Source organism: Schistocerca piceifrons, chromosome 8, assembly GCF_021461385.2.
Source record: "Schistocerca piceifrons isolate TAMUIC-IGC-003096 chromosome 8, iqSchPice1.1, whole genome shotgun sequence".
Taxonomy (NCBI): Eukaryota; Metazoa; Arthropoda; class Insecta; order Orthoptera; family Acrididae; genus Schistocerca; species Schistocerca piceifrons.
In genome coordinates, this window is record NC_060145.1 from 27233926 (window position 1) to 27256402 (window position 22477).

A 22477-nucleotide genomic window follows, 5' to 3' on the forward strand; every position below is an offset into this window, starting at 1 on the left:
GTTTGTGAACAATGGGCTTAAGGAGCTGTACCCAAACGGAGTGGATGAGAATAAGGTGCTTCTGGCCGTCACTGATGCTGCTGCATATATGATAGCAGCGTTTCAACTATTAAAAGTATTCTACCCATTGATGCCGCACGTAACTTGTGTAGTGCATGGGATCAACCGCACAGCAGAGCAAGTAAGGCTACAGTTTCCTAAAGTAAATAAAGTAATATCTCTGGTGAATAAAATTTTTGTTAAGGCACCATCAAGAATACAGGCATTCAAAGAACAGCTTCCAGATGTCCCATTGCCGCCAGAGCCTGTTGTCACCCGCTGGGGCACGTGGCTGATAGCAGCAGAATACTACACTCCTGGAAATTGAAATAAGAACACCGTGAATTCATTGTCCCAGGAAGGGGAAACTTTATTGACACATTCCTGGGGTCAGATACATCACATTATCACACTGACAGAACCACAGGCACATAAACACAGGCAACAGAGCATGCACAATGTCGGCACTAGTACAGTGTATATCCACCTTTCGCAGCAATGCAGGCTGCTATTCTCCCATGGAGACGATCGTAGAGATGCTGGATGTAGTCCTGTGGAACGGCGCCTCAGTTGGACCAGCGTTCGTGCTGGACGTGCAGACCGCGTGAGACGACGCTTCATCCAGTCCCAAACATGCTCAATGGGGGACAGATCCGGAGATCTTGCTGGCCAGGGTAGTTGACTTACACCTTCTAGAGCACGTTGGGTGGCACGGGATACATGCGGACGTGCATTGTCCTGTTGGAACAGCAAGTTCCCTTGCCGGTCTAGGAATGGTAGAACGACGGGTTCGATGACGGTTTGGATGTACCGTGCACTATTCAGTGTCCCCTCGACGATCACCAGTGGTGTACGGCCAGTGTAGGAGATCGCTCCCCACACCATGATGCCGGGTGTTGGCCCTGTGTGCCTCGGTCGTATGCAGACCTGATTGTGGCGCTCACCTGCACGGCGCCAAACACGCATACGACCATCATTGGCACCAAGGCAGAAGCGACTCTCATCGCTGAAAACGACACGTCTCCATTCGTCCCTCCATTCACGCCTGTCGCGACACCACTGGAGGCGGGCTGCACGATGTTGGGGCGTGAGCGGAAGACGGCCTAACGATGTGCGGGACCGTAACCCAGCTTCATGGAGACGGTTGCGAATGGTCCTCGCCGATACCCCAGGAGCAACAGTGTCCCTAATTTGCTGGGAAGTGGCGGTGCGGTCCCCTACGGCACTGCGTAGGATCCTACGGTCTTGGCGTGCATCCGTGCGTCGCTGCGGTCCGGTCCCAGGTCGACGGGCACGTGCACCTTCCGCCGACCACTGGCGACAACATCGATTTACTGTGGAGACCTCACGCCCCACGTGTTGAGCAATTCGGCGGTACGTCCACCCGGCCTCCCGCATGCCCACTATACGCCCTCGCTCAAAGTCCGTCAACTGCACATACGGTTCACGTCCACGCTGTCGCGGCATGCTACCAGTGTTAAACACTGCGATGGAGCTCCGTATGCCACGGCAAACTGGCTGACACTGACGGCGGCGGTGCACAAATGCTGCGCAGCTAGCGCCATTCGACGGCCAACACCGCGGTTCCTGGTGTGTCCGCTGTGCCGTGCGTGTGATCATTGCCTGTACAGCCCTCTCGCAGTGTCCGGAGCAAGTATGGTGGGTCTGACACACCGGTGTCAATGTGTTCTTTTTTCCATTTCCAGGAGTGTATATTACGCATCTCTCAGCTGTCCAGAAGGTGGTTCAAAATATACCGGAGGGTGCTGCATCCGTAACTGCAGCAATGGAGTTACTCAAAGATTCTTCTTTAAAACGGGACTTATCTTACATTAGGGCCCACTACACATTTATGGCAAGAATAATTTCACAATTAGAAGGCTCAGGGAGACCTATCTACGACAATATTTCTTTGTTTGAAGAAGTCAAAATGAAAATTAATGAAGCGCCAGGTGAAGTAGGGGGAAAAGTACGGGCAAAAATGCAAACGGTATTGCAGAAGAACACTGGCCTGAAGGAGTTGTGTGCAGCTGCCGACATGCTTAGTGGAAAATCCTGCACTCGTGACTGCAGCGTTCCCGTCCAACATGCGCCGAAAATGAAGTACGCCCCTGTCACATCTGTTGATGTAGAACGTTCTTTTTCAGCGTATAAATTGATTCTGACTGACAAGCGCCACAGTTTTTGACTTGAAAACCAAGAAAAGATTTTGGTAATTTATTGTGAAGCCAACTATGGACAGAATATGTGAAACTACGAATGTATTAATTAAACCATTGCCACATATTTTTTACGGAGATCTTTATCTTGCAGGAACTCAAAAATATTTGATGTTCAACATTAATGTTGTAGATTTCTGTACTCTGTAACTGTGTAAATATTCATTCTCCTTGTTCTAATGACTAATAAGATGTTCATACTGTCAACACTGTGTATTTTAATCTATTTTTGTTTTCTCTGTATCATTTTTATTAGAGCCTATTTTAGGTTTTATATAGCCTAAATGAACTACTGAAGGAGCCTATTTTAGGTGCCTAAAACACACTTTTTTACGACCTAAGAATCCGTGGTCTATTTATTACTGTGAAATGATCCAATAGATGCCACGACACGTGCGGAATCAGAGGATTCCTTCTCAGAAGTAATCAGGAATACTGTTAAAAGAACTTCAATACGTCGGCCTATGAAGTTACCAGCATAGGATGTGCAGAAAGTCATTCTTCATATTATTTGTTGGTATTATTGTTTTCCACTATAGTCAGTGGTTCTGGAGATAGTTTTAATGGACATTTGTTTTCTTGTCGTTTGATAAAAACGCATGCATATGTACCACGTTAGTGGACAAAGTGTATAGCTACCAGTTCCAACTATCTAAAATTTTCAGATCTATTTCCGTATTCCATTCGATCGCTCCATCCAATGTGCAGTGAATGTCCATTATCGCTTCTTTGCACTCTCAAAGGGAACAGTCAGTAATGACATGGTGAATCGACTTTAAGGATGCACCACTATCGGAGTTTGCAAAACTAGCCCATCGACACTTGTGGATTAGGTAACAACAACGGACGTGCCCTGTTCGATTCCGTTTCATGATCCTCCATTGACGTCTGGGGCCATTGATTCCTTGTATCTTCATGAAAGGGCTTTAAATGTTGTTTATTGGCTATTGATGACTGCTGGAACTAGATTTTCCATGAATCCTTCACTCTGAAAGTGGATCAAATAAGGTTTTATTGATTAGAAGCGTGAATACTCTGCTTGTGCAATATCAGAATGAATGAATAGCTGGGGATTCTTCTGAATGTTGTCCTAGACCTACAGGTTAGCGTATGGTCATCTTAGAGCTGAAGGTTGAATAATACTGAGAACAGGAAGCCATAAGATTTTTGCACTCTGAATACGTATCGTAATTGTTCGCATTGCCTCCTTGAGTTAGTCGCGTATTTTCCTGTTAAGTAGAGCAAAGACGGCCGCACCTCCTCCCATTGTCATGCAATTTTAAAAGTTACCAGAAACTCTTAAATAGCGCGGTAATGTCAGAGCCTTCCGTTTCGATTAAAACAGCGGGTCGAGAAGCGTACAAGGTCGCAGTGAAATCGAAAGAAGAATAAGGTGGGGTAATGGCTTCGGAAAAGGACCACGATCTGCCATACTACACGCACCCGTCTAAGGCACTAAAATTACCTTTCAAAATGGACCCAGCTTACCTCGAAGAAGAGCTTGAGAACCTGTGATTTGGCATCAGGGCGGTCTCTCGTAAGAAGACGCCCCGAAAGAGCAACCAAAGTCCACTAATCACGGTGATACTAGTGGAGAAAGTGGAGAAAAGGAAAATATTCCACCTGGAAAGCGTTGCAAATATTATCCGTATTCAAGTAGAGAAGTTTCGCAGTAGGGTCAACAGGTACAATGTTTTCGGTGTCAGGGCATAAACCATGTCGAAAGAATTTGCACCATGCCGCCCAAATGCATGAAATACCCAGGACCGGATGAAAGTCGTACTTGCACCGCAAAGCAACAGGAGACGTCCAAAGTCTGCAGCTCGTAGTCGTGCGGTAGCGTTCTCGCTTCCCACGTCCGGGTTCCCGGGTTCGATTCCCGGCGGGGTCAGGGATTTTCTCTGCCTCGTGATGACTGGGTGTTGTGTGCTGTCCTTAGGTTAGTTAGGTTTAAGTAGTTCTCAGTTCTAGGGGACTGATGACCATAGATGTTGTCCCATAGTGCTCAGAGCCATCTGAACCTTTTTTTTTTTTTTGAGACGTCCAAGTGCTGCAACTGTATGCAAAAACACGGCGTCAGCCATCGCGGATATGAAGCATTCCGAAACACCGACACTAAATATCGAGGCAATAATACTCCGGCCAGACGTGTAACATCTGGTCCGAGTTTTGTAATGTAGCGAGGGAAAGGGTGGCCGTGTCCGCCCCTCAGACTTAACCGGCACAACAATACCTGGAAATTCGTGCTACTGGCCACAGTTCGCGCCCCGATGTAAACAACATCGGGCAGCCGACTGGAATGAATGGAATTTGCTCTCTCGCTCGCTCGTCTGTCAACGGGATGCCATGATCCCGAGGTGTGGGTAGTTCCAGCGCTGAAGTGCTTCTCCTACCGGCGTTGCGCGGTATGGTAGTGGATTTCTTGACGTTGTGATTGCCTTGACGGTTCGACTATGGTGTCACCGGACTAACCATGACTGCTGTGTCAGTCCACGTGTCTTGCGTGGCACCGTGGCGGCGAACAGGCAGGAACCCCCGTGTGAAGCAGGTGTTGCTGCGTGTCAGCTAACTAAGGACACAGATCGCAACACTGCACTGCACTATCATAACGAGTGATCCAGAACTCGTGTAGGGGCAGGGTAAGCGGTTGTCGCTATTCCTGTAACACCTATGGGGCGGGAGTAGGGGAACTCGTGGTAGGAATTGGCTTGGGAGACGGACTGCGTCCATTGGAATGTCGGGCTGTTTTCTGAGGAATGTGACCATTGCCTCGGAGAGAGCATAGGTAGACTCGACTGGGGGAGGCTCGTGCGGAGGTGGTTCACACTGACCAGATCGGGACTCCCCCGCCGACGCGCAAGTGGCTGAGATCACAAAAATATGTTCCTAATCAGAGGGTGTGAAGATGGGGTGACTATTGATTAGTTTGAGATCCTTCCTCGCAACAAGGGGCCGGAGAACCGTATGATGCCTGACCGGTCCGTAAGGTTTGTGAGGAAGGAGAGGTTCGGGCCTTTCGGGTGGAGTGAATGGGTAGGGGTTATCTAGGCGCTGGGTATGACCCGTCACGAAGATACATGGCCACCTTCTGCAGCGCGGGTTGCACACTGCGCGCAGTAGGGAGCGACAAGCATGCATACACCGCCTCTGCTAGAGGAAGTGTCTCAATGTGCGTCCACTCGTTGTGTGTTTGCAGCTCATCCTCCTCTTCGGGAGGGAGAGCAGAGGTCTCCACATCCATCAGGGACGACACGCTCTGCCTTGCGTTGGCGGGGGGGCATGGGTGGCCCGTTTGGGTGGAGGCGTCCACCCCCAACCAGCTGTCTCACAGTGGACTTGGCGGCAGAGGCAGGCGTCTTCTTGAGCACCCGCAGCTCCTCGCGCAGCTATTGCAGCTGGCGGTGGCAGCTACCAGTTCTTCCTTCACGGCGGCACTCTCGGCGCAAGGGCAGCGTGGATGGCAGTCAATGCTTCATCCGTGGCGGTTTCACGGCGGCGTGGCTTACCACACCCGCAAGAGCGCGACTGAGTAGGGGGGATAGGACGGGGGAGGGGGGGGGGGGGGAGGAGGGACGGCAGTCTTACGCTAGAGACGGCTGCGCGGTGCGAGGCGGCCTTCTTACTTCTGTAGCCTTCTAATACACTACTGGTCATTAAAATTGCTACACCATTAGGATGACGTGCTGTAGACGCGAAATTTAACCAACAGGAGGAAGATGCTGTCATTTGCAAATGATTAGCTTTTCAGAGCATTCACACTAGATAGGCGCCGCTGGCGACACCTACAACGTGCTGACACGAGGAAAGTTTCCAACCGATTTCTCATACACAAACAGCAGTTGACCGGCGTTGCCTGGTGAAACGTTGTTGTGATGCCTCGTGTAAGGAGAAGAAATGCGTACCATCACGTTTCCGCCTTTGATAAAGGTCGGATTGTAGCCTATCGCGATTGCGGTTTATCGTATCGCGACATTGCTGCTCGCGTTGGTTGAGATCCAATGACTGTTAGCAGAATATGGAATCGGCGGATTCAGGAGGGTAATACGGAATGGCGTGCTGGATTCCAACGGCCTCGTATCACTAGCAGTCGTGATGACAGGCATCTTATGCGCACGGCTGTAACGGAACGTGCAGCCAACAGATGGGGACGTTTGGAAGACAACAACCATTTGCACGAACAGTTCGACGACGTTTGCAGCAGCATGGACTATCGGCTAGGAGACCGTGGCTGCGGTTATCCTTGACTCTGCATCACAGACAGGAGCGCCTGCGATGGTGTACTCAACGACGAACCGGGGTGCACGAATCGCAAATATTCATTTTTCCGGATGAATCCAGGTTCTGTTTACAGCATCATGACGGTCACATCCGTGTTTGGCGACACCGCGGTGAACGCACATTGGAAGCGTATATTCGCCATCGCCATACTGGCGTATCACCCGGCGTGATGGTATGGGGCCCCATTGGTTACTCGTCTCGGTCACCTCTTGTTCGTATTGACGGCACTTTGGACAGTGGACGTTACATTTCAGATGTGTTACGACCCGTGGCTCTACCCTTCATTGGATCCCTGCGAAACCCTACATTTCAGCAGGATAATGCACGACCGCAAGTTGCAGGTCCTGTACGGGCCTTTCTGGATACAGAAAATGTTCGACTGCTGCCCTGGCCAGCACATTCTCCAGATCTCTCACGAAGTGAAAACGTCCGGTGAATGGTGGCCGAGCAACTGGCCCGTCACGATACGCCAGTCACTACTCTTGATGAACTGTGGTATCGTGTTGAAGGTGCATGGGCAGCTGTACCTGTACACGCCATCCAAGCTCTGTTTCACTCAATGCCGAGGCGTATCAAGGCCGTTATTACGGCCAGAGGTGGTTGTTCTGGGTACTGATTTCTCAGGATCTATGCACCCAAATTGCGTGAAAATATAATCACATGTCAGTTCTAGTATAATATATTTGTCCAATGAATACCCGTTTATCATCTGCAATTCTGCTTGGTGTAGCAAATTTAATGGCCAGTAGTGTAGAAGCAGCTGTGCGATTTCGCGGCGCGGGCACCGCCGCAATTCGTGTACTTGGCAGCCACACCACGAGGCTTGGGGCATGTGCGTGTGTCGTGCGGCTGGGCACACTACAAGCACGCAACAGTTTCCTTGCGTGCTTTGGCGATGTGCCCCATCGTCTGACACTTGAAGCTCTCTAGCGCGCTTCTTCGGGCGGCTTTCGCGGCCGCGGTCCTTCCCGATCACTTCCACTAGGAATTTCAGTGTGGCAGCAAGCTTGCTTCCCTTACCGCGTCCAGCCATGTCGGTTGCATAGGTGAGCGAGCACGATCCTGAAGTCTCTAGCGCAGCGCAAAAAAGCCATATAGCCGTTAATCCAGAGCTTAGCCGCCGAACTTGTTTGCTTGCTTTGTGTCATCTCGAAGCTGCAGCTTCGTCAGTTTGAAGGATTAGCAGCTGTAGCTGCGTTTCCTTCTTCTTCATCTGGTTGATTTTCAATTCATCGTGTCTTGGTTCATTTCTTATGGTTTGACACTCTTACTTTCCCTTCCTCTTGCTGTCTGAGCAGCGTTGCTACTCTCGTAGCAAGTCCGGCCATCTCGTTGTCTCTCGCCAGTGAATGTGGTTCCCCAGATTCCTGATGAGAGGATTCGTAGGTCTTCTAATGTCGGCATAGAAGAATCTCACCGACTGCTTGAAGCGGTCCTTCAGCTTCGACATGCCCATTAGCCGATGTAGTTCGGCTGTGCTGAAGTCACGCGGAAGATGTGGTGCCAGTCTCAGGCACCTGTTCTGGATCTTCTGGAGACTGCTGATATGGGTCTCGGCGGCATTCCCCCACACCACGGTGGCGTATTCCAGCATGGGCCTGATACGTGCCAGATACAGCGTCTTTCCGCAGTGTGGAGACAGTGTGGTCGCGTGATTGAGTAAGGGATAGAGGAGGCGCATTCTGCCAAGCGCCTTACCCCGTATTTAGGTGATGTGCGTCTTCCACGTACGACGCCAGTCCAGTGTGACGCCCAGGTAGCGGACGGTGTTCGACCATGGGATGTGGCCTCCCATGATGCGGATTGGTGGCATAGCTTCAGGTATACATTTCCTTGTAAAGATCACAGCCTAGCTCCTCGCTGCATTGAACTTCAGCCTCCACTTGATGGCCGAAGCTCCTAGCTCGTTGCAGGCTGTTTGTAGTCTTCCTCGAATGAGATGTGGGTTGATGCTCTTGGTGTACAGGGCTCCTATCATCGGCATACTGCCCTGTCTGCACCTGTTGCGTTCATGGCATGTCCGCCTCAATAGGGGCCCCAATACTGAGCCCTGTGGGACTCCGGCGGCTATTTCCCGTGCTGTCGAGGTCCCGTCTTCTATCTTCACATGGAAGGTACGTCCCTCCAGGTAGGAGTGGATCAGGCGGGCGTATGACACCGGAACTCCCTGTACTAGTATCCTGTAGACTACTCCGTCGTGCCACACGCTGTCTAAAGCGCGGAAGACGTCTAGACGTACCGCCCCAAGGTACTCCCTCTTCCCCAGCGCCCCCATCGCCTGCTCCACAAGTCCTAGCAGTTAATGTGTTGTCCCGTGCCCCCGCGTGAAGCCTAACTGCTCGTCGGGATTCAGGCTTTCTTCTCCGACGTGACGGCGCAGTCTCCTGACACAGATTCGCTCAAATACCTTTGAGACTGTAGGTATCAGGCTGATGGGCCGGTAATTTTGCGCCAGCCTGTTGTCTTTGCCAGCCTTAGGGATAGCCACCACCTCCGCATGTTTCCAGGCCGAGGGGTAGTGGCCGGTCCTAAGGATGGCGTCGAACATCTTCGTCAGTAGTTTCACAGCATCTGGGGGGACCTCCTTCAGGATTGCGCCGCCGGCGTTATCGCACTCACCCGCTTTGCACGTGTCGAGGTGCAGTAGCTGCCGTTGAACCTCTTCTTCCGTTGTGGATTCGATGAAGTTGTCAGGGTCTTCTGCAGCGTGGTATACACAGAGGCTATTTTGCACCATTCGGATATGGTCGTTATTTACTTCTTCGTCAACTAGAGTGAAGTTGGGAGCGAAGGTATCTGCCAATACCCCAGCTTTGGCGTCAGGCTCGGCCACTGCATGCTGTCCAACGTGTATTGGGGGGACTCGTTGCCTGCTGCGAACGAAATGCTCGGTTGCTTGCCAAGCAGTGCCGTCTGCGATGTTCAGGGTCGCTATCCTCCCAGCATAGTCCCTGGTCCTGTGTTCCGCGACCGTGTACTGTACGGCGCGGCGCTTTCGTTGGCGCCTGGCGGGTGACGTGCCACTCTCGGACCAGCTGGCTCTTCTCCCGGATCATCTGCAGGATGTCCGGCGGTAGGTGGTAGGGGAAATCCTGCGGCTTCTGACGTCTGTGCCGCGTTGCTGCATCAGCCGCGCTGATCGCGAGATGCGTGAACGCTGCGAGTGTGGCGTCCACGCCATCGAGATCAGGATCCGGCTTCGCGGCGAGCGCCTCTGACAGGTTAGCCTTTGGTGGGACCTCGGCCTAGTAGGGGGCGAAGGACGGAGAGTGAATCCGCTCTCCCGGAATGAGGGTGGCATTCGCCGATAAGGGAGCAGGTGAAAACTTCGGTGATGGAGCTGTTGGACTAGTGCTCTGTGCTAAACCTAGCAGCTCAGATACTGACAGCTCTTGGTCAAGGGGCGGGACCGGTGAGCGAGTTGCATATAGTCTCCCCCCTCCCTCCCCCCCCCCATGCCAGAGAGGCCGGTCTGGGCCGTAGCGTTCTCGCTTCCCACGCCCGGGTCCCCGGGTTCAATTCCCGGCGGGATCAGGGGTTTTCTCTGCCTCGTGATGACTGGGTGTTGTGTGATGTCCTTAGGTTAGTTAGGTTTAAGTTGTTCTAAGTTCTAGGGGACTGATGACCATAGATGTTAAGTCCCATGGTACTCAGAGCCATTTTTTGAGGCCGGTCCGGGGTAAGAGACGGGCCTCCATTTTTTCACTCTCTTATGTATACTATGATGGCGGACAGTCGAGAGAGTGATAATGTGCTTGATGCTGGCGAAGTGCCAAACAAAGTGAACATTTCTATCGCTGAACGACACTAGAGGTTCTTGAAACTGTTGGACTCGAGCATTAATAATGAAATACAAGCAATTATGCTATCAATCATATAAGAGACTTTGTAGACAATTGGGCAATTGCCCACTCTCAGTTAGAAGGTAGGGTAACCGAATTAGAGAAAGAAAATGAAACAATGAGAAGTCAACCGGCTCGGACTTACGCTGAGGTTGCGAGAGCCCCAGTGGCCCAGGCACCGACAGCAAAAGAAGCGATACAAGAGAACATTAGGAAAGTAACGTCTACAGTGTTCATACATCTGGTACCGCGCGCCGCGGAATTTGAATCCGCGCCAGACGTCATGGATGTCGAAGACCCCTAGAGGTCTCTGCACCATCGCGCCGTAAGCTGTGGCGGCGCGCGCCTCCTGGCCCGCTTTTAGTGTGAGGGCGCCACAGTGGAACACGTGGTCCCAGCGGCAAATAGCGGCGCCCCCGATAGCGTACTTAAGCGCCTGCCTCTCGCTCAGCCAGCATCCCTCCAAAACCCAGGCGATCATTGTAGGCAAAACCACCCCTTCCTTCCGTCTCCTTGATTTCTGCATCACCATCTATGGCCGTCCTATCGCCCTCACTCCCACCCTTAAGTACCTTGGCGTCACCCTCGACCGTCGCCTCTCCTGGACTCCCCACCTCCGGACAATCCAAGCCAAGGCACGCTCCCGACTCAGTCTCCTCACGCTCCTCTCCGGCCGTACGTGGGGTCTGGTAACCTCCACTATCCTCCACACCTATAAATCCCTCATCCGCCCTATCCTTTGTTATGCCCATCCGGCTTGGATCTCTGCCTCACCTACCTTTTATAAATCCCTCCAAATCCTTGAACGTCATGCTCTCCGCCTCGCCTATCACATCCGTCTACCCTCCCCCACGCAGATCCTGTACGATCTCATCCCCTTCTCCCACCTCCTCCTATTCCTTGAAAGGATACGGATCCTGTAGACCTCCCGCAAGCTTGATCCTCCTCACCCGCTTGTCTCCCCGATCCTCTCCCACCCCCGCCCGCTGCCGCGCCTGTATTCGCTCGTCCCACCCGGTCTCCATCTCTCCACCCTCCTTACCCTCTCCCAAGGTGGCTTCCGCCAGCTCCCGCTCCCTGATGATGCCCTCCTCCCCTCCATCTATCCCTCCTACCAACTTTGATCCTCCCGCCCTCCTCCTGTGCTTGCTCCTCTGGGCACCCTCCCTCCCTTCTCTCCCTTTTCCCTCCCTCCTCCCTTTCTCCCCCTTCCTCCCCTGGGCCTCCCCTCCCCTGTCCCTCTCCTCCTGCCCCCGTCTCCTCAGCCATTGGCATCCTTTTTCTCCCCTCTCCCCCACCTCACCACTGTTCCCCTCTTGGCAGGTCCCCGGGACTCGCACACGCTCAGTGAACATTCGCGCGCCGGAGATCACCGCCATCGGTGTTTCGTGTGTGCCGTCATGTTTAGTGTTCAGTGTTCCACCGTCACACTCCATCGTTCACCAGTGCCATCGTCTTCTTCAGTGTTTGTGCGTCGTATCAACATTTTGCAGTGTGGATTATCGTCGAGTGTGAACCGCTCCGTGTTTGTCTTTATGTGTCTACTGTTTTATTGCCCACCGTTCTGTAACTTCTGTGTCTTTTCAGTGTTTCTTCTCTTTGTGTATCCTCTGGCTGAAGAGCGGCGTTGTATGCCGCTGCCAGCCTACCTGATTGTTCAGGTGTTAAAATCACAATAAAGTAAAAAAAGCTCAGCCAGCCCCTCCTCTATTCATCCCGCCGCTTCCCCAGCTGCCCCATGCTCTCCATTCCTTTTCCATCCTCTCTGACCTTTCCCTCGGCAGGTCCCACCTGGTAGTTTTATTCTTCGTCGTGTGTGCTCCAATTGGGTTTTAAGTGTGTTGTTTCGGAGTGGTTTTTACCGTGGCCAACTTTTAACCTGTGCATGCGCATCCAGTGTCTTCTCTGTGTTTTAAGAATCTTCATCCCGCCGCTTCCCCAGCTGCCCCATGCTCTCCCCTCCTTTTCCATCCTCTCTGACCTTTCCCTCGGCAGGTCCCACCTGGTAGTTTTATTCTTCGTCGTGTGTGCTCCAAGTGGGTTTTAAGTGTGTTGTTTCGGAGTGATTTTTACTGTGGCCAACTTTTAACCTGTGCATGTGCATCCAGTGTCTTCTCTGTGTTTTAAGAATCGCCAACTGTGTTTTTTAACTTTCTGGTGACGTTTTTAACTGTCCCCAATGAACGTCTACATGTCAGTGTATTTTTACCTCCATTTTCTCCCCTTACTCTGTTTTATGTTCCCCTTTTTTATCTCCTCATGTTTGTATTATTTTATTCTTGTTTTAGTTGTCGTGTCACTCGGCTGAAGAGCGGCGGATTGTGCTGCTGACAGCCCTCCCCTGCCCGTATGGGGCAGGGGAATGAAATCACAATAAAGAAAAGAAAAAAAAAGCTCAGCCAGCCAGTCTAATCTCGCGTACGTCTGTGGACACATCACCTCGCATTAGACAGCTGACTTACTTACTTGTTATGTGTACGAGTGGACGTGTTTGTTAGATTTCCTTGTGACTCCGTTGTTCGATCTTGTTGTTCGTTCTATCCTTCGTTGGTAGCGTCCGTCCTCACCCGTTGTGTTGTTCGCGGGCCTCTCCGTTGGTCCCACCGCGCTTTCCGTCATTTCAACCGCGCGACCGTCCTGGTCGCATTTACAACAAAAAAAGCTAAACCTGGTGAGGACATTAAGGCTGTAAAGTCAGCTTTTGAGAAGTGGGTTGATCCCAAGAAAGATAAAATAAAGATCAACAGTGTTCGCACTGCGAAGAATGTGCTGATATTACAAACGGCCTCACAAGAGGACAGCGAAAAGTAATCAACAGTTAAGTAACAAAGTTAAGTGCGAACCTCGACGTAAGCGTCGACCTTTGATGTGTTTGTATGACGTTACTACATTCATGACAGCGGACGGCTTGGTAGACGCAATATGCACGCAGAATTTTCATGTGTCAATTACGAGAGGAGAATCTCATGAACAGTTTAAGTTACGTTTTAAAGTAGGTCGCCGTGAGAAGTTGACAGTTCACCATGTGGTGGAAGTCTCACCTAACTTATGGAAAGTACTAATGAGACCTGGCCGGTTGTATGTTAGTTATTCCGCACTGAACATTAAGGCTACCTGGCAGTTCCACGTTGTACCAGATGCCAGGATATTAGTCACACTAAAAAGTATTGTGCGGAACCCAATATCATATGCGGCCACTGTGGTCTGTCTGGACATACTAGGAAAGACTGTCCTAATAAGGACAAAGCGGCCGTATCTGTACCACGCAGTAAAAGGGGCCGCAAGTGTGGTGGACCTAAAGATTGTCCAACCTACAAAATGTTTCTAGATAGACTCATACAAAGAACCGATTGTCGCGATTTTTAAAATGGAACAAGTCAATGCAATGCGCAGCCAGATGGTTGCACATGAACTAAGGAAACTTGCAGAAGAAGATCGAATAGATGTCCTAATGATACAAGAACCGAACTCGTGTGCGGCTCGAGTCCCTGGTTTTCCCGGAACAGCACAATTGTTTCCCCATGAGTGCAGTAATAATTTTTGAACAAAACTATAGAAACTACGAAAATAAGTCAATTCTATACCGAGCACATTACAGTTGTAAAATTTAATTTGTTGTCTTACAGTCTATACATTGTAAATGTTTACCGTCAATTCAGGCATGACATCAAGATTTACATTGATCAGTTCCATTGGATATTAAGAATTTTTGCCGGGCAGGCTATAATTGTAGCTATGGATGCTAATGCCAAATCCCCACTGTAATGCTGGAAATGCATATCCTCCTATTTCCATCTATTGTACTATAATTTTTTTCCTTATTTTGTTACCTGAAGATATGACATTTCTGTGTCTTTATATATTGTAATTGTTTTACTATTTGTATATATATATTTATGCATTTATGTCGATGTATAATTGGTTTGTTTTGCAAATATTATTTGCATTTTTACGCTGGGTCTTGCCTAGGGAAAGCTATGCTATCGAACGGTTACATCGATAGTTCGTGTGGAGAACCAAAGTGTTTAAGATCTTGGGTAGTGTTAACTCTGCCGCGTGGAGTGCGGGCAGAGCGGAGTCTGGCTGGAGTAGGGTGGTGGAGCAAGTGTGTGTTATGTGACGCTCCCACGAGTTGCCACGCTTCCGGGGTTTGGCAGCATGCAAATGCGCTCGACATGCTATGACAGTTTCTGACACGGTGTCGCGGACGGGAAACAATAGCTGGCACACATCAAGAACCTGTTTCGCCAGGTGACCGTGTCGAGAAGAAGGTGTGTCAACACCCAGCTTCTGCAACAGCTACGGCCGACATAAGTGATTGTCGGTCACCACCTCCTCGATCGACGACTTCAAACCTTCAATCAACCAACAAGGAAAACTGAAAGCACGTAAAGTTTTAGAACTGTATGGCAGACCTCAGCTTTTCAAACTATTCCATTAGCACACTAAAATACAGCAACTTAGCAAGAACCTTAGTTGCTCATTGTCCCAATTCCATTACCAAGCAGGGTCCCTTCCTTTTCCGAAATCAATTCGAGTGTCTTTGAAATTCAAACGCCTGCATTAAAGTAATATCATTCCATTTTATATTGGAACAAATAAGCCCTCGGTCACAAATATTAAGTCAAAATTGACCAGGTTTCGACGCTACTATGAGCGTCGTCTTCAGAATTAGATTAACTGTTCTAAAACATATTAGGTATGTAGTACATTAATAAAATTGACGTGTGTACTGACTGGAAAAGATGCAGCACTTACAAGTAATTTAATTTCAAAGTTCAGTTAAGGTATTCATAGCTTGCTGCTATATTTAGATTACACAAGCACAAATTAACAGTGCGAGTTTTGTTACCATATTTTAGCTTACCTGTGACTGCAGCTAAGCTTGGTACGTACTAAATTTTACTATTGTTAATTGTTCAGAATCATTTAATTGAAGTTTAAAGTTAAATCTCTTATTTCTAAATTGCGTAGATTCAAGTAGCTTTTGAAATGTTTGTTGAGGTAGCCCAATACTAACCTTATTTTATTGAATTTCGTAGTGCTTCAGAAACAGACTATTAATTTCAGCCACTGAACTAACTTTCAATTTTCCTGTTTTATTAATTATTTTGCTAAATTAAGTCGGAGTGTAGCGAAATTTACTACTTCTAACAAACATTGAGTTTTCACACAACACGTGTCAACCTTCAGTTGCCACGCTTTTAGTGCTCATTACATGTGCATTAACCTTTCATTTTCAGTTATTATAGTAGTTGTCCATAGGACTGGCGACCGTAATTTTCCTCAAATCTCAAATATCTAATTAACGCCAATTAATTGTTAATGTAACGACCAAACATTTACTTTCTTTATTAACTTTACCACTTTTCAAAATTAATTTCCACCAGTTTCATTTGCATTTTTCCTTTCATTTAGATGTAAGCCTGTCCTCCCTCTTTACCGACAGATTAACTTCGGTGACGATTGCTTTTCCCAAATTTCCATTAGGTACTCGTGGTTTAATTTTTACTGTCATTAAGGTCGATAAGTGAGGGGGAGGTTACACCACTCTCGCATAGTGATGTGCAGCACGTTAGGGGTGCGGAGCTTGTTAATTTGATAATGGAAATGCACATGCATTTGCTAATCTTGCCGGGGTACCCCCCAACCTATTCAGGGAGGGCAGGTGCAACGTCGAATATTGATGTGACACTTGCAAGCGCGAGGGCAGCACCCCACGTCCATAGCTGCCAAGTAAGAGAACATGTAACCGTCAGTGATCACAACTGCATAACATTTGAAATAGCGACAACCGTGGCAGATGTGCCAAGTGAGTGGGTGGGACGGTTTAATTCTGCTCGGACAGACTGGGACCGACTTGTGCAGGTGTTCAGTCCTCCAGAGTTCACAGAGGACATAGAGAATATTGATGAAACTGTGGAGGAGCTTGTGAGGTGTGTGCAGACAGCTATCACAAGGGCTGTACCTCGAATAGCGAGATACATCTGCAGGGAGTCCACCCCGTCGAGCCCTGAACTGACTGTGCTCAAGCGGTCGGTTAGGAGGGCGCGAAGCAACTATCAAAGAAGCTTTGCCCACGACGAACGACAATCTCACCTGCGTATTTATCGTCGTCTCAAGCAGAGATACAAGGATCAGTTGCATAGTACAAGGCGCCAGTCCTGGGAAAGATCTGTGAATGATCAGCCTGGAACAGGCCCTTGGGGAGTCACTTACAAAATTGTATTGGAGAAAATTAGATCACCAATGATGCTGTCCACACTACGTACCGGGGATGGTGGCACGACCAGGTACTGGAAAGAAACAGGAAGACTGTTGTTGGATACGCTGCTGTCAGGTGACATCGAAGAGCAGGATTCGTACGAGCAGCGCAAATACGTCAGGCGATCACGAATCAATATGTCAGTGACATAAATGTTTACCCTGCCTCTGCAGTAGAGGTAGAAGCAGCCATCTACACCTTCTGAAGAAAGAAGGCACCTGGTCCTGACGGCATCCCTGTGGAGATCTTACAGAGACTTGCACAGTTGGTCGCCCCGGCACTAAGTCGTATTTACAACATCTGTCTACAGAAGGGCTACTGTCCACTTAAATGGAAAACGACAGTAGCGATAATTATCAAGAAGGGCCCTGACAAGGATCCAACGATGCCGAAATCCTACCGGCCTATTTGCCCCCTGGATGTGATGGGCAAAGCTTTTGAGAAGTTGCTGGCTGACCGACTCTTGGGTCACCGGGCTCTGCACGGTGTGAGTGATAGGCGGTTCGGCTTCCGAAAGGGTCTCTCCATTCAGGATGCGATCAACGAGGTTTGTCGGGTTGTTCACTCAGCCACATCAAGGTATGTTCTAGGTGTAATGATAGACATCTGAGAGGCCTTAGATAACCTGTGGTGGCCAGCTCTCTTCTCTCGCCTTAGAGAGATCGGGTGCCCGCAGCTGCTATATGGTTGTCTGGAGGCCTACTGTGATGGAAGAACTGGAGCCGTTGTAACTAAAAGAATATCCCGGGGCTGTTCCCAGGGGTCTGTGTGTGGTCCCATTTTTTTGGGATATCAACATGGAAACCCTGCTGAATGTCTTGCAGGGAGATACTGCTGTTCTGGGCTTCGTTGCATATGCGCATGATCTCGTAATTCTAGTAGAAGGTGACACTCGTAATGTTACTGAGGATCGCTCGCGACTGGCTATTGTATACATCTACATATATACTCCACTAGCCACCAAGTGATGTGTGGCGGAGGGCACAATTCGCGCCAAAGTCATATTTCTCCCCCTATGTTCCACGCGCGGATAGCACGATGGAAAAACGACTGTCTGAACGCCCCAGTACGTGCTCTTATTTCCCTTATATTTGAACGATGATCATCACGCGATTTGAAAGTTGGTGGTAATAATATATGCTCTACATCCTCGCTGAAGATTGGATTTCGGAATTTATTGAGCAGCCCCTTCTGTTTAGCGCGTCGCCTATCTGCAAGTGTGTCCCACTTCAAACTTTCTATGAGATCTGTAACGCTCTCGCGATGGCTAAACGTACCAGTCACGAATCTTGCTGCTCTTCTTTGGACCTTCTCAATCTCTTGAATCAGACCCAACTGGTAAGGGTCCCATACAGACGAACAGAAAGACTGGACGAACTAACGTATTGTAAGCTATTTCCTTTGTTGAAGGACTGCATCGCTTCAGGATTCTACCAATAAACCACAATCTAGAGTTCGCCTTACCTGTTACTTGTGTAATCTGATCATTCCATTTGAGATCATTTCGAATAGTCGCACCCAGATACTTGACTGATGTTACCGCTTCCAAAGACTGATCATTTATTTTGTACTCATACATTAATGGGGATTTTCGCATTGTTATACGCAGTGGGTTACACTAAATAATAATGAAAGATAACTGCCAATCATTACACCACGCATTTATTTTCTGCAAATCCTCATTGATTTGTTCACAACTTTCGTGTGATACTAGTTTCCTGTAGACTACAGCATCATTGGTAAACAGTCTAAGGCCGCTGTCAATACCATCGACCAGATCGTTTACGTAAATCTTAAAAAGCAGAGGACTTATTACGCTGCTCTGGGGCACACTTGAAATTACTCTTGTTTCTGTTGAAGTTACTCCACTCGGGACGACATACTGCTCCCTGTCTGTTAGAAAACTTTCTATCCAACCTCATATGTCACCGGATAGACCGTAAGCGCGCACTTTTTGTAGCAAGCGACAGTGCGGAACTGAGTCTAACGCCTTTCTAAAGTAGAGAAATATGTCATCAACCTGGGAACCGGTATCTAGAGCCTGTTGTGTATCATGCACAAAGAGGGCCAGCTGTGTCTCGCATGACCGCTGTTTCCTAAAACCGTGCTGGTTTCTGCAAACGAGCTTCTCAGAGTCTAGAAAGGTCATTATGTCTGAAAACAAAATATGTTCCATGATTCTACAACTAATCGATGTCAGTCATATTGGCCAGTAATTATGTGCATCCGATGTTCTGCCCTTTTTATAGATTGCTATAACCTGGGCCTTCTTCCAGTCCCGTGGAACTTTCCGCCGTTCCAATGATCTCTGATAGATAACGGATAAGAATGATGCTATATTTGTAGCATAGTCAACATAAAATCTTACGGGGAAACCGTCTGGGTGCAACGCCGGAAATGCATATCCTCCTATTTCCATCTATTGTACCATAATTTTTTTCCTTATTTTGTCACCTGAAAATATGATATTTCTGTCTCTTTATTGTAATTGTTTTACTATTTGTATGTACTTGCATTTATGTCGATGTATAATTGGTTTGTTTTGTAAATACTATCTATATTTTTACGCTGGGTCTTGCCTAGGGAAAACTATGCTATCGAACGAATACATCGATAGGTCGTGTGGAGAACCAAAGGGTTTAGGATCTTTGGTAGTGTGAACTCGGCCGCGTGGAGCGCGGGCAGAGCATGGGAGAGTCTGGCTGGGGTAGTGCAGTAGAGCAGGTGCGTTGTGTGACGCTCCCGCGAGTTGCCGCGCTTTCGGGGTTTGGCAGCATGTAATTGCGCTCGACTTGCGATAATAGTTTCTGACACGGTGTCGCGGACGGGAAGCATTAGCTGGCGCACATCAAGAGCCCGTTTCGCCTGGTGACCGTGTCGAGATGAAGGCACGCCAACATCTAGCTTCTGCAACAGCGACGGCCGACAATGAGTGACTGTCGCCACCTCCTCGATCGACGGCTTCAAACCTTCAATCAACCAACAAGGAAGACAGGAAGCACGTAAAGTTTTAGAACTGTATGGCAGACCTCAGCTTTTCAAACTGTTCCATTTTCGTAACTATAATTACAGCAACGTAGCATGAACATTTATTGCTCATTGTCCAAATTGCATTATCAAGCAGGGTCCCTTCCTTTTCCGGAATGAACTCGAGTGTCGTTGAAATTCAAACGCCAGCATTAAAGTAATATTATTCCATTTCACTGCTTTAATTTCAAAGTTCAGTTAAAGTATTCATAGCTGGCTACAATATTTAGATTACACAAGCACAAATTATGAGTGCGAGTTTTGTTACCATATTTTAGCTTACCTGTGACTACAGCTCAGCTTGGTACGTACTAAAGTTTACTATTGTTAATTGTTCAGAATCATTAAATTCAAGTTCAAAGTTAAATCTCTTATTTCTAAATTGCGTAGATTCAAGTAGCTTTTGAAATTATTGTTGAGGTAGCCCAAGACTAACCTTATTTTAATGAATTTCTTAGTGCTTCGGAAACAAAGGTCACTATTAATTTCAGTCACTAAATTAACTTTCAAATTTCCGGTTTCATTAATTCTTTTGCTAAATTAAGTCAGAGTGTAACGAAATTTTTACTTCTGACAAACTTTCAGTTTTCACACTACACGTGTCAACCTTCAGTTGCCACGCTTCTAGTGCTAATTATATGTGCAATAACCTTTCTTTTTCAGTTAGTATAGTAATTGTCCATAGGACTGGCGACCGTAATTTCCTCCAAATCTCAAATATCTAATTACCGCTAGTTAATTGTTAACGTAACGGCTGCACATTTACTTCCTTTATTAACTTTACCTCTTTTCAAAATTAATTTCCACCAGTTTCATTTGCATTTTTCCTTTCCTTTCCTCCCTCTTTACCGACAGATTAACTTCGGTGACGATTGCTTTTCCCAAATTTCCATTAGGTGCACGCGGTTTAATTTTTCACTGTCACTGAGGTCGATAAGTGAGGGGGAGGTTACACAGGCCAGATGCCTTTCTGGCGTCTAAGGATCTTAACTGTTTTACAATCCCAGATACACTAAACACTATGTCAGCCATCCTTTCGTTTGTTCGACAATTGAAAGGGGGAATGATGCTGCAGTCCTCTACCGTAAACGAGTTTTTGAAAGCTAGGTTCGTTAACAGTTTGGTGTCAGAAGACTAAAATGTCTATTGCGCCACAGAAATCACAATATATGCTCTTGAAAGGCAAGTTAAATAGGGAACCAACAGTCAGCATTAATGGCCAGATAGTTTCGCGACAGAGATATGCCCGTTACTTGGGGTTATATCTAGATGAGACATGGAGTTTAATTCCGCATATCGAGCGAATGAAGACTCAGTCCTTAGCTCTGTTCAACAAAGTAATATCAACTGGACAAAGAAGATTCCATTTACCGTCAAAGGCAATCAGTATTTATCATAACAGTATATTGGCTCCAATAGTAGGGCACGCATCCAGTGCGTGGGCCCACAGGTCAGCTCTGGTGCGGCCTGCCGCTGCTGTCAGCCGAATACAGAGGAATGTTTTGATGAGATGTATTGGGGCATTCAACACCACTCTCACAGATGCACTATTGGTAACCATGGGTCAATGCCCACTAGACTTCATAATAAGGCTGCACGCAGCCTTCTATTGGCTGCATAAACAAAACATTGATAAAGTGCAAAATATTGTGGGCATACCTCTGATAAGTGTTAAAGCTATTAAAGAAAGAATGCTTGAAATTTGGCGGGGAGAATGGGATAGGTCTAATACGGGACGTAGAGTCCACAGGTTTCTCCCCTATGTAAGGTTCTAGGCGCTGCAGTCTGGAACCGCGAGACCGCTACGGTCGCAGGTTCGAATCCTGCCTCGGGCATGGATGTGTGTGATGTCCTTAGGTTAGTTAGGCTTAACTAGTTCTAAGTTCTAGGGGACTAATGACCTCAGAAGTTGAGTCCCATAGTGCTCAGAGCCATTTGAACCATCTTGAACCTATGTAAGGGAAAGACTATAGAATAAGATAATGAAGCCCTCGCAGGGCGTAGTTCATTTCCTTACAGGTCATGGTCCCTATCCCACGTACCTACATCGAATAGGGAAAAGGCCAACACCAGAGTGTGACTGTAGTGCCCACGAGGGATCTCCTCAACATACAGTGTTTGACTGTCCAATATACGAACAGGCTGTCTTAGTTGAGAGGCAGCTTCTACAAGCAAGGAATGTTGAGAAAATATTGAGAAGTAGAGAATTGTTTAACAATTTCGCAAAATTGATAAACAAAATCTCAAAGGAGGCTCAGCGAGCCTACCTTGGGAGAGGTTAAATAGCCTGTGTGCGCTCAAGAACTACGGCGCAAATGCAAATATATTGTTTGTTTAAGTTTCTGACTAGTAGTAGCTTTAGTGCAATATGGCGGTGGAGGGAATACAAGAATCGTGTAAATGGAGTGGTTTTTCTGGTAGTAGCGGCCTGCCTCCACTTGGCTAGCGACGGGCAACACCCTGGTTGGAATCCAGAGAGGCTAAGAGGCCGTTCATTGATTCATACTATTATTTCGTTTATTTGCTTGGAAGTGTGGTCATATAAATAAACCACTTTTGTAAAACTAATAGAAATAGTTTAGTGTTAATACACCCACTCTAAAGTGTTAGAAAGTGGGTTATGTATGTATCAATAAAGTGAAAGAGAAAGAGGTGCAGCCGTACGTGTTTCCAGTCGGTGTTGAAGCAGGCCTTGCGTTCTTCAGGTGGTGCCACCCCGTCCGTGTTCAGATCGAAGATCACGGGCAGGTGATCTGAAGACAGGGCCACATGTGTCGTTGCGACTGCGTCGTGGGTCACCCCTTTGA